We start from the raw sequence: 19,624 nt of genomic DNA, 5'->3' as shown, positions 1-19,624 counted from the left end.
ACAAGACTACGAGGTCCACCCTTTGAGCCGTTATACAATTGTCCCTTACAGTTCCTTTCATGGAAAGTTGCCTTCCTCATTGCAATCACGTCATTAAGGAGAGTTGGTGAGCTACAGACATTAACCTTAGAAGAAACTTCTTTCAGTTTCACAAAGATAGGCTAGTCTTCACAATAACCCAAAATTCATCCCTAAGGTGGTTTCATCTTAACCAATCAGTTGAGTTACTTGTATTATATCGAAAGAACAAAAGATTTTCATAAACAAAGCAACTTTTTTGTTGCATTTGCACCACCTCAAAATGGCAATCCTATTTCTAAATCTGGCATTTCAAGATGGATTGTTAAATCCATTCAAACTTGCTATGCAAAAGCAAAATAAACTTTATACCCCATAGAGCGGATTCCACTTGCAAAATAGGGGCATCTATGGCCTTTTTAGGTAACATTCCTACAGCTGCTATATGTAAAGCAGCAACATGTTCTGCACCACACACATTTATGGATGTGTTAGCATGACAACAACCCAATGTAGGGCAAGCAGTGCTAAGTACACTTTCTCAGACAACTGCAACATCTACTGGTTAGCCGCTCTGGGAGAATACTGCTATATTGTCAATGCAAAGCATGTGTATCAACAGCGCACATGCCTCGAACGGGTTATGTTACTTACCCAGTAAGCGTCTGTTCTCGGCATGTAGAGCTGTAGATTCACATGCACCCGGTCACCTGTAGTTGGTGCAGTTCTCCTTATTTACATTATATACGCATGGACATCTCTTTTCTACACTCACTCCATGCTCATCCTCTTACGGAAAAGCAATCTAACAATGGAGTCGATGCCCATGCGCACTATCTCCGAAAGGAGGAGTCACCTTGCCTCGTGACTGGAAAGACTTCTTCATAGAAAAACAACTTGCAAACATCCGGACCCAACACTAGAGGGCAGGAGTATGCTAAGCATGCAAATCTACAGCTCTACATGCCCACAAATTGATGCTTACTGGGTAACATAATCCTTCTTTATATCTTCAATGTGTTTAGATGTAGAGTTTAGAATAGTAAATGTATACTTACCTAAATATATGTACCTTCATGATATTATATTTGTCCATATTCTGGATATGATATTTTGGAATCACTATTGTGAAGTTTTAACTGTATACTTAAGACTACAGTTTTGAATCTGTGATTCAAAAGCAATAATGTTTTGACTTGATTTGGTTCCTTTCCAGTAGCATAGAGATATAGCCAAACTTCTTGTCAAAAGTCCAAGTGAAAGGTAACTTCATCTGCTAGGTTGCGACTATAGTTCAGTGAGACTTAAGACAACTTAACACATTGACTTAAACCTAAATCTCTACACAGATTTAACTGACCTCAAACTCAGGTGTCACTGTTGAAAATGTCCCCATATATTCAGAAACAAAGTAGACTGTAACCCTACAAAGACAAAAACGCAACAGTCTCTTAACCTTGTTTGGTAACTCCGAACATCTGAAAGAGACACGTTAGTGATAGATTCCTTACCTTAGACTATCCCCAGGCGTCAGACTGGATCAGGAAAGTTTTTGCTTAGCAGTACCCCTGCCCGTCATTAGGTAGCTTCCTGCCCGGCTTTAAGTCTTGTGGGGCCTGTCGCCGAAATGTGTTGGTGGCGGACCCCCACGATGTTTGCCTCTACTGCCTGGAGAATGATCACGACTCCCGGGACTGCCATGCCATGGCCCCTAAGGCCTTGCGGGAGCAGCGCCGGAAGTCGCTCCTCGGACTCCAAGTCTTCACCTTCGGATTCCGGTAAGCCATAAAAAGAAGTCAAAGAAGCGTGTTCGCTCTCCGACATCCCCCCGTTGCTCCTCGGAGGCAGATGAGGGGGACAGGGGCCTCGCACCTTCAGCTCCTCTGGAGCCTGGTAGTCCTGCGGCCTACCCGCTGTACCGGGGTCCATCGGCGACTCCCGAATAGATGCAAGAGTTCCTTGCTGCTATGGACCGCCTTTACAGGCCTCAGGTTCCCGTCTGCGCGCCTTCGGACCCCAAGGTCCCATGTCCAGATCCTGCTGGCCCAACGGCAGCGGCTCCAACCTCGGTGCCACAGGATCCTGCGCCGCTGGCTCTGGCGCCACGAGGTGCAGCGTTGCCGGCCCCAGCGCCAACCCCTGCTCCAGCCCAGGCGCCACCCTCGGCTCCACCCCCAGCCATGCACTGGGTGCCGTTTATCCCACCTTTGCCCCGGTTCTTGGACCATTTTGTTCCGGCATGGGATCCCTCTCTGGCTCTGCCACCGCGACCGCCCCCCTCTACGCCAGAGGCGGATGACGACTGGGAAGGGTCCTCGGAGCCGCTTGCTCGGCAATGTGACTTCGAACAAGATTGGGTGGATGACTTGGAGGATGCAGGCTATCTCGCTGTCTCCTGTGATCTGGTGTTCGCCTCTCCCCTGCCTACAATGGAGGAGGGTGCCTCCTACACGATGGTGCTCCGTCGGGATGCGTAGGCCCTCAACCTTGACCTCCCCACAGTGGCCCTCAAGACCAACCTCCTCACTGAGATGCTGCAGACGGCATCTACTTCGTCGGAGCCGCTGCTTCCCTTTAATGACGCTCTTACAGAGGTTCTCTTGGGCACTTGGTCGAGGCCAGCTACGGGGGCCCCGGTGGATAAAAACGTTTCCAGACGCCACCGACCGGCGCCATGGTGACCCCGCTTTCGCCTGAAAGCCTGGTCATTGAGGCCTCGAAGTCGCAGAGTGCCTTTCCCACGGCCCCACCAGATAAGGACTCTAAAAGGCTGGACCAGTTTGGGAAGCGGTTGTTCTCTTCGGCCAGCTTGGGGCTGTGTTCGGTAAACACCGCCTTCTTGTTGGGCTGCTACTCCCACACGGTGTGGGATGCCGTTGCTCAGGTGTTGCCTCAGTGTCCTGAGGAGGTGCAGTTTATCCTTTCTCAGGCAATTGCTGAAGGCAAGGATGCGGCTAAGTTCGCCATTCGGTGTGGGTTGGACACCGCCGACTCATTGGGCAGGGCGATTTCTACGACTGTGGTGTTGCGGCGCCACGCCTGGTTGCGTTTAACTGGGTTCTCGCCCGATGTCCAGAGCTCACAAATTTTTTTTTTTCAAAACATAGTTTATTGTTTTTCTACACAAAACATATATTGACAATTACATAACACTCATCATCCCAACCCCTATAACGATATGCCATGAAAATGTGTCGATTCTTACTGTCAGAACCTCCATTTAAACCATGTTTTGAATGTTTGAGCCCAACATACTTCTATCAGTCCCCCAACTCCCCTCCCCTCCTCCCCTAAGCCTGTCACCAACGCCAGAAGTTATGTCCAATCCCTCTTGATAGAGACGCGCAGGATCGAATGTGTGTCTGCCTATATGATGCCTTGTCATGGTCTAAGGTCTTACCCCAGTCAGAAATCTATTCCTCATCATTAACCGGTGTCCCATACTCTCGTAGCGCCTGCACCAATGCCTCCCATGCCGTTGCAGCTTCTAGCATTTTCTCATTGTTGAGCCTGCGCGCCTGCTGATAACGTAACGTGCTTTCGCTGCTAGCCCATTTAAAAAATTCGTTCTTCCATCTGTGTATGCTGGGGCTCACAGTTGCTTTCCAGTGCTTTGTGATTTCGCGCTTCGCCAATATGAGCCCCATGTCCACAAACCTGCTCGTAATCTTATTTTTGGATGTGTGAGGGAACCAGCGCAAGATACTGACGGCCATATCAAAATCTAGCTGCCGGTCAGTTATCGCATTTAATGTGCAACCTATCTCCTGCCAATATGGACCCACCTCTGGGCAGGACCATAGCATATGCGCCAGCTCCGCCCCTACTCCCGTGCATCTCGGGCACGCTGCTTCCTCTACATGAAAGAATTTCTTCATCTTCCCTGGCGTCAAGTATGTTCGGTGAATAATGTAGAAGTGTACCAATTGGAACCTAGCGTTTCTCGTACTCTTCCAGGCCCTCCGCACTATTTGCGCCAAGGCCGCATCAGGAATGGCTTTCCCCACATCCACCTCCCATTTCCCCTTCAAAGTATCCCAAGGCAATAGTGTTTCATTGAGCATTCTGGTGTACAGGCAAGTGACCGCCTTGAAGGTACCCGCCGCCATCATCACATATTGGCAGGCTCGCGTCGTCTTAGGCTCCATCAGCCTTACCTGCCAGTGTGCCTGTTTCGCTCTCGTCACTGCTGCGTGGAGCAGGTAATCCCCTCTTGGTAGATCAAATCTTTCTTGGAGTGTCTGATAGGGTAGTAATATTACATCTTCAAATAGATCACCCAGCACCTGGACTCCTGCCTCTTCCCACCCCTGTAAGTGCGACCAGTCTCCTCCATGTGGCAATGCCGTTACCATGCCAAGGGGAATTTCGGGTGCATATGGATGCAGCACCCCCGCTTTGCGTTGAGAACGGTTCCAGCACAGTCTCAGTGTGTTCTCTTCCAATGTCAGATCCCTGAGTCTCAGTTTCTGCTGCAGCGCAATAAATGAAAGGACATGGCGTGGGGTGCCCTCGTTCCTTTTGTGCTCCGGCCCCCTAAAGACTCTTGCTACTTCTTGCGCGAATACCTGTAGCTGGCCCGCTAGGTAATACAGCTCAAAGTCTGGTACCGCCAGCCCTCCCTCGATCTTAGGCCTTACGAGCGTTGCTTGTGCTACTCTGCGTCGCCCCGAGCCCCAGAGGAAAGACACCACAAGCGATTTCAACGACTTAAAAATGTGAGTAGGTATCCACACCGGCAGTGTTCTGAAATAATATAAAAATCTAGGGAGCGCTATCATTTTTAATAGTGCTATACGGCCCGACACTGACAGTAGGAGGGTGGTCCAGAAGGCCATGCTGCCCTTCAGAGCCCGTATACTACGTCCTATATTACCTTCCAGCAAGTCCGCTGTCTCATGATAGATGCATACACCCAGGTATTTCAGACAGATGGGCTCCCATCTCAGCAGTCGTGCCGTAACGGACTGCAACTCCCCCCGTCGTACTGGAAACAAGCATGTCTTAGGCCAATTGACCCTCAATCCCGATAGCTCCCCAAAGTTCGAGAGCAATCTTTCAGCTCCCGTCAGTGCCTTGTCAGCATCTTCAAGGAATAGTAGCAGGTCATCCGCGTACAGGGAGATATATTGTCGGCCGATTCTACTCTGTAATCCACTATAGTGGTCTCCCTTCCTTATCTCAGTCGCGAGGGGTTCTACAGCCAGAGCAAATAACAATGGGGATAATGAGCACCCTTGTCTTGTCCCCCTTTCTACCGGATATTGCGAGGAAATTTACGTGCCTACCCTTACTCTGGCCAATGCAGACGCGTAGAGTACTTTCGTCCACTGCAAATAACCATCACCCAGGCCAAAGCGTTCCAGCACTTTATAAAGATAATCCCACTCCAAGCTATCGAAGGCTTTTTCGACGTCTACCGATAATACCATTGGTTGCTGCGCCTCCAGGTGGTCCTCTCCCAACAGTCGCACCAAGCGTCTAATATTCGCAGTTGTGTTTCGCGTCGGTATGAAACCCGCCTGATCTTCGTGGACTAGCGCGGTCATGTGCTGTGTCAAGCGGGTCGCTAAGATACTACTCAATATTTTATAGTCAGTAGTTAACATCGATAATGGTCTGTAAGAGGCCGTGTTCCTGCCTTCTCTCCCCGGTTTCAGCAGTGGTATCACTAACGCCTCGCGCATTGTGGTAGACGACCTGTCTCTCTTGCCTCTTTATAGACTTCCTGGAGTCTGGGTGCTAATAAGTCAACGTATTTTGCGTAAAATTCTATGGGCAGTCCGTCCCACCCAGGAGTTTTGTTGCGGGCCATACTCTTGATGGCGTTTCTTATTTCTCCCAGATCTGTCTTTCCCTAGCTCTTCCACATGTTCCTGTTCCAGTGCCGGCAGTTGTAGATCCCTGAGAAATATGTCTATGGCCGGGTCCCCAGCCTCTAATCTACTTTTGTAGAGAGCTTCATAATAGTGCGTGAAGCATTGCAAAATCCCGTTTTGGGTGTAAACCATCTCTCCTCCCTCCGTTTCTAAGGCCACAATGGGGGAACTTCGTTTGACAGGGTTGGCCAACCAAGCTAGCAAAGTCCCTGCTCGATCACCCTCTGCATGGGTCCTTGCTATGTACGCCTTATGGTAAAAACTACGCAGTCGTTCTACTTCCGTAGCCACCGCCTCTCTCGCCGCATTAACTTTCTCTTGTAGCGCCGGGCGCCCAGGTCGTAAGAGCTCAATCTCTCGTAACGCGATATCGGACTTAGTCAGATCGTTCAAGAGTACCCTTCGCACTCTTGCATACTTTCCTATGCAAAGCCCCCTAATAACCACCTTGAAAGCATCCCATTCCAGTGCTCTCGTCTCGGTTGTCCCTGCATTTTCTGTAAAATAATGAGTAATCCCCTCCTCCAACGTAGACTGGAATAGCGGGTCCTCGAGTGTTTCAGGGCGCAATTTCCATGTAGGGACACATGAGATTCCTGGCATCCATTGTAGCGTGATCAATAAGGGGTTATGATCCGATATTGTTTTGGTCAGATAGTCGGATCGAGCCACAGTCCGCATCACCTCTGGGGAGCACAGAACTGTGTCTAGTCTCACATGCAGGTCATGCATGCCTGAGAAGTAGGAGTAGTCACGGCTCTGCGGGTGCTGCGTACGCCAGGCATCGATCAGCCCACAACGTGTCTGCCAGTCTAGTCTCCCTTTAGTTAACCGGTGTATCAGGGAGTCAGTCTAGGGTGGGTGCGATCTATCTAGCGAAATGTCAGATAAAAATCACCCCCCATCAGAAGTGGACCCGCAAGATAATGTGCTAGAGACCCGGACATCTTCGACTCAATAGGTCAATGTTAGGCGCATATACGCTGCAGATGGCAATCTCCCTGCCTCTCAATCTCCCTTCAATGGCCACAAACCTACCCTCCGGGTCCACCATCTGCTTAGTCATCTGAAAAGGGACCCCCGCCCTGATCCATATTAACGCCCCTCTGGCATATGCGGAGTACGTGGTATTGTAGACTTGCCCTCTCCATCTACGCTGCAATGCCATCCCTTCAGCCTTCGTTAAATGCGTTTCCTGGAGCAGCGCAATATGTATTCCTCTCCTAACCAAATAGGCATGCACTTTATGTCGCCTTGTCATGGTGTGTAAACCTCTCACATTCCAGGTCATGCATCGTAAATTAGTAGAATCACCCATTCTCCCACAATTCCCTGCGCCTGTCCCCTAATGGCCCATTGAGGACCTTCTGTGCGTCTGTGTCAGTGACAATCCCTCCCATCCTACTTCCCTAACAACCCCTGGATCCCTCCCTCCCCAGAATAGGACCTAGCAACAAACATCTAGTTCCCATCCAAACTAACACAATGTGCAACATGTCTCTAAACCCATCAGTAGTCACTGTGGGCATGCCTTAAGGGCAATGAGAGGGGTCTGGCAGCCAACCGATGGACAACCACTTTGGGGATTCTCCCCGACCTATGAGCCCTAGCAGACCGTGTTCCCCCATACTTTCCTTCCCACCCCCTCCCTGTACATGCCATAACAAACCTCCCGGTTAAGGCATTGTCAGGAGTCCATCACAGTTCCAAGCATGCAGCTAGGCAGCTTCCCGCTCTCATCCATCATTCATCCAGCATACCCTCCGCCGTCTCTGGTGTGACCTTTGGCAACTGCTCACTGCCTGCCTCGGATTGTTCTGAGTCGGATTTGGCGTTGTCCCTCTCCGACTCCGTATCACCCACTGACGGATTTTCCAGTACCGCTGAAAGTGTGGACACCGCCGCCACTGCTTCCGATCGTTCCGCAGCTACTTGAGATGGAGAGGGTCTTCTCAACCCCCGCTGTCTGTTCCGAAGCCGTCGTGATTTCCGTTGCGGCAAACCTTCAACGACCGTCTGCAGCTCCCGTAGACTGCCGTCCTTTCCAGCTCTGTAAGATTCCAGCCAACTGCAGGTATCTTCCGGGGTATCAAAGAACCATGTCTTGCCATCCACAATGACCCTCAATTTGGCCGGGAACAGTAGCGAATATTGTAGGCCCTCTGTGTGCAGCTCTCTTTTGACAGCTAAAAAGGAAGTCCGACGGCGCTGGGTTTCGTACGTGTAGTCGGGGAAAATGTTGACCCTACTGTTCTCCACTTGTTAGGGGCCGTCCGCTCTCGCTTTCTGGAGGATCAAGTCCCGGTGTCGGAAGTGTAACAGACGGGCCACCACCTGTCTCGGGGGACGGTCCTGCTGAGGTGGCCAAGCCGGCACCCTGTGTGCTCGCTCCAATGTATAGAAGGTAGATAAACCCTCCGGTGCCACTACAGTGGTGAGCCAGGATTCCAGATATTGCACCATGTCCAACCCTTCAATTTTCTCCGGCAGGCCTACCTCACGTATGTTGTTGCGTTGATTTCGACCTTCGGCATCCTCTGCTCTCCGTTCCAGGGCATCTACACGTTCTTGTACCTTGTCCAGGGTGGCTTTGAGGGCCTGCTGTGACGGTTCGATAGTTCGGAGCGTGCTCTCTGCTTCCGTGACACTGTCAGCCAGTTTCCCATGGCCGGCACGCAGCACCGCCAACCCCGTGGCCACTTGCGCTATGTCCTGTTGGAGTGCTGCGCGAGTGTCTGATATCGCCATTAGAATCTTATCTAATTGGTGTTGAAGGTGGGGGTCTCGTACCTGTCCAGCCTCTCCTTGCTCCTCCTTCTCGAGCGTTTCGTCGTCCGCTGGCGCCTGGGCTCCGCTCTTCAGACCTTTTGGTTTCCCCATCGTCGGCCTCGTGGTGGTCTGGGCCTCTGCACCCGGTATAGTGAGTGCCACGGGGGTAAGCGTCAGTCAGTCGCTCTCCGGGTGTCTTCCTGCCGCCCCGTCCTCAAACGTCTGCAGCCAGTCAGTAACGTGCAGCCCAATCTCCGGGCGTGGTTCGGGCATGGGTCGGCACACCGTGGAGCGGTCTTTCAGGGTATCAACAGCAGGCTTCGGAGCCACCAGTATCTAGTCCACAGCGTTAGAGACCAGGCCGACCCCACCAGCTCCAGATGCAGTCAGGTTCTAAGTGTCGCCACCTCCAAGGGCAGCTCCCGAACAGCAGGGGTATCCCAATCCCCCCCGAGCGGGAGGCAAGACATGTGCCAGTGACACTCCTCAGTTGTCTCCCAAGCGTGGTCCTGGTTCCAAGCCACCCTCAAACGTATCTCCCACCTTCCCCAGGCACCAGCGGCAGCCAACACGCCTAGTGAGGCGAGATCCGTTCCCCCCACCCGGTGAGGCAGGTATCCACCCGGTGTGCCCCCTCAGTCTCACGGGTCCCCCATGTAGAGCTTAGATCTCACAGTGGCGATCACGGCTCCTCCTCGGGGCACACAGCCCCTCCGCAAAGGCCGCAAGTTCGGGGCCACCACCGCACCAGAGCGATTCCAAGCAGCCTCTCTATTGTTGTCCTGTTCTCGCTCACCGTTATCCGCACTGTGCTGCAGATCGTACCCCTCTACTTGCTTGCCAGGGGTGACCCACTCTACTCTCGGATCCTTCTCCGTAGGCCTTCGCGTGGGGAAGGGGGGAGGGGTCGGAGCCCCCTCAAGCGCGCCCGACTTTGCCGTCACTGTCCCCCAGCGGGAGCCCCATTCAAACGCTGCCTCCTCACTCGCAATGTGCCCGCGAGGGCCTCCACAGAGTGCTTCTCCGCTCGTGCTCCTTAAATGCCTCAGGCGCGTGTGCAAGGAAGCGCTCCAGCTCTCTGCTACGTCTCCTCCTCGAGTTGGCTCAGCCGTGCGCCTCCTCAGTCCCTCGCACCGGCCCCGGCATCTTCTGTGCGGCAGTCGACCTCCGCTACGGCGGTATGTGTCGCGGCCACCCCTCAGCCGCGGTCGGCTCCTCAGCAGCGGCGAGGCCCAGAAGTCCGCCACAGCCGCTACGCCGGTCGCGTCATCCGGTGCAGCTTCCAGCAGCAAGTCCACCACGTTCCGATCCGGCGATCAGCTCTACCCAGCGGTGTACTCCCACTGGGACACCGCACGCCTCTTCGTTATACGGTCCCCAGCCGCGTTCCAGTGCCGGGGGAAGCCTCGCTCAGATCGCGGCCGCCAATTTGCCTGATGCGCCGCGGCACTCCGGTCTGTCTTTGGCCGGCTATCGCGGCCCCTCCTGGTCCATGCTTCACTTGATTTAGAAGCCCGGGAGGGGGATACTCCATATTCGATTCCTTTGAGAGAGTGGGGAGCCTCGGGCATCGGTTCAACAGGATGAAGAACGGCTCTGGCACGGAGCCCTTCGTTTAAGCAGCCAGCATTGTCGGCTGCTAGCCACGCCCCCCATGTCCAGAGCTCACTCATGGACATGCCTTTTGATGGCACCCGCCTGTTTGGCGACACGGCGGACAGTGCACTGGAGCTTTTTAAGGACTCACGGGCTACGGTCAAGTCGTTGGGTCTTTCTACTAAAAACCCGGCCACTCCTGGTTTTCGTTCCTTTCGGGCCAGGGTCGAGGCACCCAGGCCGGCCCCTCCACCAGGCCTGTGCAATACCAGCCCCAGTGAGGCCGTTTCTGCAGGAGTGGGTCGGGGAACCAGCGTGCGGGTCCGTCCACCTCCACCCCCGCTGCTTCCACCTCCAAGCCCTCCCAATCTGAGCTTAAGGGAGCACCCCACGCCAGTGGGTGGCAGGATCCACCACCACCTCCCCCGCTGGCGCGAGATTACATCAGACAAATGGGTGCTGCAGATAATCTGCCAAGGTTACTCCCTTCCCTTTCAGTCCCCCCACATCCCCCAGCCATACAACCTCTGTGCCACCGCATGTCGGGGGATTATTTGGTTCTTCTCCGACAGGAAGTCGCAGCCCTCTTGGCTAAGGGGGCCCTCGTGTACGTTCCTGGGCCAGAAGTAGGGAGTGGTTGTTATTACCACTACTTTCTCTTCCCCAAGAAGGACAAGGGGGTCTGCGTCCTATCTTGGACCTCTGGGGACGTCAATCGCTTCCTCCGGAAGGAGAAGTTCAAGATGCTAACTCTGGCTCAGGTCTTGGCTGCCTTTCACCCTGGAGACTGGATGGTAGCGTTGGACTTGCAGGACGCATATTTTCACATCCCTGTCCTGCCGTCCAACCGGCATTACCTGTGGTTCACAGTAGGCCAGGAGCATTTTCAGCATTTCAGTTTACTGTGCTCCCCTTCGGCCTTGCCAGCGCCTCTCGGGTGTTCACGAAAGGGATGGTGGTGGTCGTAGCTTATCTGCGCAGGTCAGGGGTATCAGTCTTCCCCTACCTCGACGACTGGTTATTGAAGGCGGGCTTGCCCCGGGCAGTCGTCACCCACCTTCAGACTACGGCCGACCTCCTGCATTTGCTAGGGTACTCCATCAATGTGCCGAAGTCACACCGGAGTCCCTCTCAGAAACTCCCCTTCATCTGAGCTGTACTGGATTCAACGCAGTTTCGGGTCTATCCTCCCGAGTACTGAGTCTGGGATATTCGGGCTATGATTCCAATCTTTCAGCCTCAGGGTTTCAGTCAGGATGACCCTCTGGCTCCTGGGCCTGATGGCCTCCTGCATCCTGTTAGTGCAACATGTTAGGTGGCTGTGCAGTGGGACCTGAAGTTCCAGTGGGCGCAGCATCAGGGCAACCAGTCCGATCATGTCCAGATTTCGGAGGGCAATGCACGACATTTGCAGTGGTGGCTCACGAATCATGATTGGGTCAATGGCAGATCTCACTCCCTTCCCCAACCGGAGCACACAGTGGTGACTGATGCGTCCCTTCTGGGATGGGGAGGCCACTTGGGAGAGGTGGAGGTCAGAGGCCTCTGGTCTCCGGCGGAGTCCGGGCTCCATATCAATCTTTTGAAGCTTTGGGCGATCTGACTTGCACTGAAGGCATTCCTTCCCTCTGTCCGGGGAAGTGTAGTGTTCACGGACGGCACCACCGCCATGTGGTTTTGCAACAAACTGGGTGGGGTCCTGGACCCTTTGTCAGGAGGCTCTGCGCCTATGGACATGGCTGGAACATCAAGGTATTACCTTAGTGGTTCAACACCTGGTAGGTTCTCGGAACGTCAGGGCGGGCCAACTCAGCCGCCGGTGCTTGATGGATCACGAATGGTGTCTGAACTCGGACGTGGCGCAAGGTCTCTTTCAGCAGTGGGGAGAGCCTTGGTTAGATCTATTCACCACCGAAGGGAACTCGCAATGTCATCAGTTCTGCGCATTGGAATTTCCAAGGCGGCACTCGCTCGGTGATGCTTTTTGTCGCAAGTGGAGTTGCGGTCTGTTGTACGCCTTTCCGCCTATACCACTTCTGCCCAGAGTGCTGAAGAAGATCAGTTCAGTTATTCTTGTGGCTCCGGACTGGGCTCGAAGAGTATGGTATCCCGAGCTACTCAGTATGAGCATCGATCCCCCGATCCGACTGCGTCTTCGGGAGGATCTTCTGTCACAGCAGCAGGGGACGGTCCTTCACCTGAACCTGTCCAGCCTCCACCTCCAGGTGTGGAGATTGAGCGGCGACAGTTGACGGCTTTCGACCTTCCTTATGAAGACTGTAATGTCATTCTAACAGCCAGGCATCCCTCCCTAAAACAGTATATGCCTGCAGGTGGAACAAATTTGTGGCATGGTGCACAGCAAAGGCTGTGGATCCCCTTTCGGCCCCTCTTTCTGAGGTTCTTCTGTTTCTACTATCTTTGGCCTAGCAGGGCTCTGCTCTGGGCACTATCAAAGTCTATCTTTATGCCATCTCTGCCTTTCTGAGGCTTCCTGATCAGCCTTCTCTTTTTAAGTCCCCAGTTGTTAACTGTTTCCTCTAAGGCATTACACACACGTTTCCTCCCATGCCTTTCATAATGCCTCAGTGGGACTTGAATCTTGTCTTGACTTACCTGATGTGCGCTCCCTTTGAACCCCTTCATAACTGTCCCTTACGTCTTCTCACCTGAAAGACAGCTTTCCTGGTAGCTTTCACTTCTGCCAGAAGAGTGAGTGAGCTCCAGGCCCTTTCTCCTTAACATCCTTTCCTCTCTGTTCATCCGGACAAGGTGGTTTTTAGGACCTGTCCTTCTTTCTTGCCAATGGTTGTCACGCCCTTCCACATCGGGCAGACCATCACTTTGTCCACCTTCTTTCCACCTCCAGTTCCTTCCAGGGAAGAGGAGAGGCTCCACCGTCTGGACCCAAAACATGCGCTTGCTTTCTCTCTGCAGCGTACACAACAGTTCCGGGTGGATGATCAACTCTTTGTTGGCTACGTGGGCGCCAAAAAAGGCTGGGCTGTGCACAAACGGACCATTTCCAGGTGGTTCGTTCTGTGCATCAAAGCATGTTACTTCTTGGCCAAGAAGGAGCCTCCTGTGGGGCTGCGTGTCCATTCGACCGGGGCAGCTGCAGCCACTACTGCCTTGGGACGCGGCGTTCCCTTGCAGGACATTTGTCAGGCGGCTACGTGGGCCTCGCTGCACACGTTTACAAAGCACTACTGCCTTGACAATCTGAAAGAGACACGTTAGTATTAGATTCCTTACCTTAGAATATCCCCAGGCGTCAGACTGGATCCGCAAATTTTTGCGTAGCAGTACTCTTGCGCGTCGGTAGGCGTCGTCTGCGGCTCCGCGTCCGTCGTCGGCGCCGTGATGACGTCGTCGGAGTACTTAGACGCCGCCTCCGCGTGCTGACGTCAGTTCTTTTTTCCGCGGCAGCAAGCGCAGATCTGGAAAAAGCAGTAACCCTAGTCACTTTTTGACTAACTTTTTGATCCTTTTTGATTACTATTTAGAGTCTCTCGACTCCGAAACGGTGCCTTTAGGGATGCCCGGCTTCAAGCATTGTGACGATTGCGACCGGCTGATGTCGGTCACGGATCCTCACCGCGTCTGTTTGTCGTGTTTGGGCGTCGACCACGACGACAAGGCCTGCTCCGACTGCCGGGCCCTCTCGTCGAAAGCCAGGCAGGAGCGTAGGCGCCTCGAACTCCGGCAGTCGGCCCCGCGCCGTGAGAGGTCCCGATCCCATGGGAGGTCGAGGGACAGGTCGCGGGCTCGGAGCCACAACAGCTCCGAAAGTAGGCCGCAGTCCTCCGGGTCGAAGTCGTCGTCAGGTAAGAGGCACAAGAAGTCCAAGCGGCGTCATCGCTCCTCGGACTCCCCCCGACGCTCGCGCGATGCGGCCGGGGGTTCGGGTGACACCGCCCACGCGGCTCCGTCGGAGTCGCGGGCACCGCGCGCAGCTCCTCACCCTCCGGTCTCTGGGCTGAACGCGTCGCCGGAGGAGATCGAGCGCTTCCTCATGGCCATGAGGAAACTCTCTCCTCAGACGGGCTCCGCGGCGCCTTCGGGCCCAGCGGACCCGTCTGGGAGCCCTAGCGGGTCGGCGGCTCCGGCCCCGACGCCGTCGGGTGCTTCGGCCCCGACGCCGCCGACGCCTTCGGGCCCGGCGCCGCAGGTCCCCGTTGTCCCGACGCCGCCGGTGCCTTCGGGCCCGGCGCCGAGGGGTCCAGTTGTTCCCACGCCGCCGCCGCCTTCGGGCCCGGCGCCGCAGGATGCCGCTGGTCCTCCTTCGGCATCTGGTTCGTCGACGGTGGATCTGACGGCCTCCCCGGTGTCGGACCCTCAGGTGTCACCTCCGGCGCCGGCCTCAGGCGGCGCCGGCCCCGGTTCCACCTTCGTTCCTGTTCCGGCGTCGGAACGGCCCCGATGGGCGCCGCTCCAGACGCCGGTCGGAGAGTTCCATCTCTACGAACAGGCCCCATTGGATGAGACCCCTGAATTTCAGGAGATGGGTGATGAAGAGGACTGGGAGGGGTCTGAGGACCCTCTGACCAGAGAGTGTCAGTCTCATGAGGACTGGGCAGGAGACCTTGGGGAGGCCAGTGGCCTGGACACCTCTCCAGACACTGGTTTTGTCTCCCCTCCTTCCGTGGCATCGGATGAGGGGGCAACTTATAGTGTGGTGCTGATGAGGGCTGCCAAGGCCTTGGGCCTTGAGCTCCCCGTCGCGGCCGTGAGGACTAACCTCCTCACTGAGGTCCTTAAACCGCAGTCAAGCTCCGCCGAGCCTCTGCTGCCTTTTAATGAGGCCTTGACCGACGTTCTGCTGGGCACTTGGTCCAAGCCCGCTACGGGTTCGCCCGTATATAGGAACGTGGCCAGACGCCACCGCCCAGCCCCGGGCGACCCATGTTTCCTGTCCTCCCACCCTACCCCCGAGAGCCTGGTCATCCAGGCCTCCAATTCCCAGACCGCATTCCCGTCCGCCCCCCCGGACCGGGAATCCAAGAGGTATGACCAGTATGGGAAGAAGATCTTCTCATCACTTAGCCTCGGCCTGCGGTCTTCTAACACCGCCTGCCTCTTGGGACGTTACACCCACTCTGTGCGGGATAAGGTCGCGGAAGTGCTGCCAGAGTGTCCGTTGGAGGTACGGGCCAAACTCGGCCAAGCCCTCGTGGAGGGCCGGGATGCAGCCAAGTATTCCATCCGGTGTGGGCTGGATACCACTGACTCGCTGGGTAGAGCGATGGCAACGACGGTGGCGGTCAGACGCCACGCCTGGCTGAGGTCCGCCAACTTCTCGGCAGATGTCCAGAACACGCTTATGGACATGCCGTTCGATGGCCATCGCCTCTTTGGCAACAAGGCAGACCATGCGCTTGAGCGTTTTAAGGACTCCAGGGCTACGGCCAAGTCCTTAGGCCTCTCGGGCCAGCGCCAGCAATCGGCTGCCTATCACTCCTTTCGTGGCCACGGAAGGGGTGCGCCCACATGTGCCGCCAGCCACGCACCGCAGGGCAATCCCAACGCGGTGGCGGCCGTGGGAACCGCCGTCCAGGTGGTCGGGGGCAGCGGCGAGGTCAGTCCACACCTTCCTCCGCAGAATCCGCCTCTAAACCCTCCTAGTCTGTGCTTTCAGGCCCATGTGACGCCAGTGGGAGGCAGGGTTCGCCATCACCACCTCCACTGGCGCACTGTCACATCGGACAGGTGGGTGCTGCAAATCGTCCGAAGGGGCTACTCCCTCCCCTTCGAGGCGACTCCTCCAGCCATGCCACCGCAGAACCACCGTGTATCGGGGGATCACTTGCGACTTCTGCAGGAGGAAGTTACGGCCCTCTTGGCCAAGGGGGCCATCGAGCGCGTTCCTGGGCCAGAAGTAGGGTGTGGTTGCTACTCCCACTACTTTCTGGTACCCAAGAAGGGCAAAGGGGGCCTACGCCCTATCTTGGACCTACGGGACGTCAACGGCTTCCTCCGGAAGGAGAAGTTCAAGATGCTGACACTGGCTCAGGTCCTGGCTGCCCTGGACCCAGGAGACTGGATGGTAGCGTTGGACTTGCAGGACGCTTACTTTCATATCCCCGTCCTGCCTGCCCACCGGCGCTACCTGCGGTTCATGGTGGGCCACGAGCACTTTCAGTTTACCGTGCTCCCCTTCGGCCTTACCAGCGCCCCACGGGTGTTCACGAAGGTGATGGCGGTGGCCGCAGCTCATCTGCGCAGGTTAGGGGTTTCAGTCTTCCCCTACCTCGACGACTGGTTGTTGAAGGCGGGATCGCCCCAGACAGTCGTCAGCCACCTCCAGACGACGGCAGACCTCCTGCACCAGCTGGGGTTCTCCATCAATGTGCCGAAGTCACACCTGTGTCCCTCTCAGAAGCTCCTCTTCATCGGAGCGGTTCTGGACTCGGCGCAGTTTCGGGTTTATCCGCCCGAACAGCGGGTCCGGGATATTCAGGCTCTGATTCCCATCTTTCAGCCGTTATCCCGGGTTTCGGTCAGGTTGACGCTGCGGCTTCTAGGGCTGATGGCCTCCTGCATCCTACTGGTGCATCACGCCAGGTGGCGGATGCGGGCTCTGCGGTGGGACCTGAAGTTTCAGGTGGCCCAGCATCAGGGCAACCTATCCGCCCACGTCCTGATCTCGGAGGGCACTGCGAGACAGCTGCAGTGGTGGCTTACGGACCGCGATTGGGTCAGCGGCAGATCCCTCTCCCTTCCCCAACCGGAGCACGTAGTTGTGGCGGACGCGTCCCTCCAGGGCTGGGGAGGCCACATGGGAGAGGCGGAGATCAGAGGCCTCTGGTCTCCGGCGGAGATTCGGCTCCACATCAACCTGTTGGAGCTCAGGGCGATTCGTCTGGCACTGAAGGCATTCCTCCCCTCTGTCCGGGGGAGTGTAGTGCAGGTGTTCACGGACAAAACCACCGCCATGTGGTACTGCAACAAACAAGGCGGGGTGGGGTCGTGGATCCTTTGTCAAGAGGCTCTTCGCCTTTGGCAATGGCTGGAACGCCAGGGCGTGACCCTGGTGGCTCAACACCTGGCAGGTTCTCTGAACGCCAGGGCGGACGAGCTCAGCCGTCGGTGCATGATGGATCACGAATGGCGTCTGAACTCGGACGTGGCGCAAGGCCTCTTTCTGCGATGGGTAGAGCCTTGGTTAGATCTATTCGCCACCGAAGAGAACGCGCAATGTCATCCGTTCTGCGCGTTGGAATTTCCAAGGCGGCACTCGCTCGGAGACGCTTTTCGTCGCGAGTGGAGTTGCGGTCTCTTGTACGCCTTTCCGCCTATACCACTTCTGCCCAGAGTGCTGAAGAAGATCAAACGCGACCGGGCCCAAGTCATCCTTGTGGCTCCGGACTGGGCTCGAAGGTACTGGTATCCAGAGCTACTCAGTCTGTCAGTCGATCTCCCGGTTCGTCTGCCTCTTCGGGAGGACCTTCTGTCGCAGCAGCAGGGGACGGTCCTCCACCCGAACCTGTCCAGTCTCCACCTCCATGCATGGAGATTGAGCGGCGACAGTTGAGGCCATTTGACTTGCCTCCTGAAGTCTGTAACATCATTCTGGCAGCCAGGCGTCCCTCCACAAAGTCGGTATACGCCTGCAGGTGGAACAGATTTGTGGCTTGGTGCACAGCAAAGGCTGTGGATCCTCTTTCTGCCCCTCTTTCTGAGGTTCTTCTCTTCCTTCTTTCTCTTGCCCAGCAGGGCTCTGCTCTGGGCACTATCAAGGGCTACCTTTCTGCCCTTTCAGCCTTTCTCAGGCTACCTGATCAGCCTTCTTTGTTCAAGTCCCCTATCGTAAACAGATTTCTTAAGGGCATCACTCACACGTTTCCTCCTGTTCCGTTTGTGATGCCTCAGTGGGACTTGAACCTGGTTTTCACATTCCTGATGTGCGCTCCCTTTGAGCCACTTCACAACTGTCCTCTTCGCCTTCTGACTTTGAAGACCGCTTTCCTGGTTGCCATCACCTCTGCCAGGAGAGTGAGTGAGCTCCAGGCTCTTTCTTGTACTCCACCTTTCCTTTCCGTCCATCCGGACAAAGTGGTGCTTCGTACCAAACCTTCTTTCCTGCCCAAGGTTGTCACGGCCTTTCACATCGGGCAGTCTATCACCTTGCCAACCTTCTTCCCGCCACCGCATCCCTCTAAAGAGGATGAGCGGCTCCACCGTCTGGACCCAAAACGTGCGCTCTCATTCTACTTGGATCGCACACGCCAGTTCCGGGTGGATGACCAACTCTTTGTTGGTTACGTGGGCGCTAAGAAGGGGAAAGCGGTGCACAAGAGGACCATCTCCCGGTGGATCATCCTGTGTATCCAGGCATGCTACTCCTTGGCTAGGAAGGAGCCCCCGGTTGGACTGCGGGCTCATTCTACCCGAGCGACGGCGACTACCACTGCCCTGGGCAGGGGTGTGCCCTTACAAGACATCTGTCAGGCAGCTACGTGGGCATAGCTGCACACGTTTGCAAGACACTACTGCCTGGACAGTCAAGTCCGGAAGGGATGGCTTCTTTGGCCGTTCCGTCCACCAGGACTTTCTGGTGTGATTATTGGTTCGCAGACCCACCACCGGGGTTGGTATTGCTGGGGTATCTATTCTAAGGTAAGGAATCTAATACTAACGTGTCTCTTTCAGATGCACAAGTTACTACTTGTGTAACGATATATCTGTAAGAGACATTAGTTAGTATTAGATTCCTTACCGACCCACCCATCCTCCCCGTTCTGCGAACCAATATCTAGGGTTAGGGTTGTCCCCTTCAGGGCCCTAGTTTCAATGGCACCAGTGTTGGTTTTTAACATGGCTCTGCGTTTCTGGCGCGGAAAAGCTGTGTCTAAGAACTGACGTCAGCACGCGGAGGCGGCGTCTAAGTACTCCGATTACATCATCACGGCGCCCACGACGCCGACGACGGACGCGGAGCCGCAGACGACGCCTACCGACGCGCAAGGGTACTGCTACGCAAAAAATTTCGGATCCAGTCTGACGCCTGGGGATATTCTAAGGTAAGGAATCTAATACTAACTAATGTCTCTTACAGATATATCGTTACACAAGTTGTAACTTGTGCGTCAGGTCCGGAGAGACTGCTTCTTTGGCTGTTCTGTGCTCCATGACTTTCTGGTGTAATCCTGTTCGCAGACCCACCTCCAGGGTTGGTATTGCTGGGGTATCTATTCTAAGGTAAGGAATCTATCACTAACGCTTATCTTTCAGATGCACAAGACATTAGTTAGTAATAGATTCCTTACCGCCCCACCCATCTTCCCCGTTCTGCGAACTGATTACTAGGGTTAAGGTCATCCCCTTTTAGGGCCCTAGTTTTATGCACCAATGGTCAGTAT

General features: G+C 55.2%; 1 protein-coding gene across 4 annotated transcripts in view; it reads left to right on the top strand.

The window, feature by feature from the left end:
* The window catches only part of MYO9A (myosin IXA), a 1,257,959-nt gene that overhangs the window by 1,047,060 nt on the left and 191,275 nt on the right, over positions 1–19,624 (top strand). The gene's annotated exons all lie outside the window — the stretch shown is intronic.

This window comes from Lissotriton helveticus, chromosome 3_2 (genome assembly GCF_964261635.1).
Source record: "Lissotriton helveticus chromosome 3_2, aLisHel1.1, whole genome shotgun sequence".
NCBI classification, from domain to species: Eukaryota; Metazoa; Chordata; class Amphibia; order Caudata; family Salamandridae; genus Lissotriton; species Lissotriton helveticus.
The sequence above is the reverse complement of the archived record's forward strand: the minus strand, read 5'-3'. Positions and strand labels throughout refer to the sequence as shown.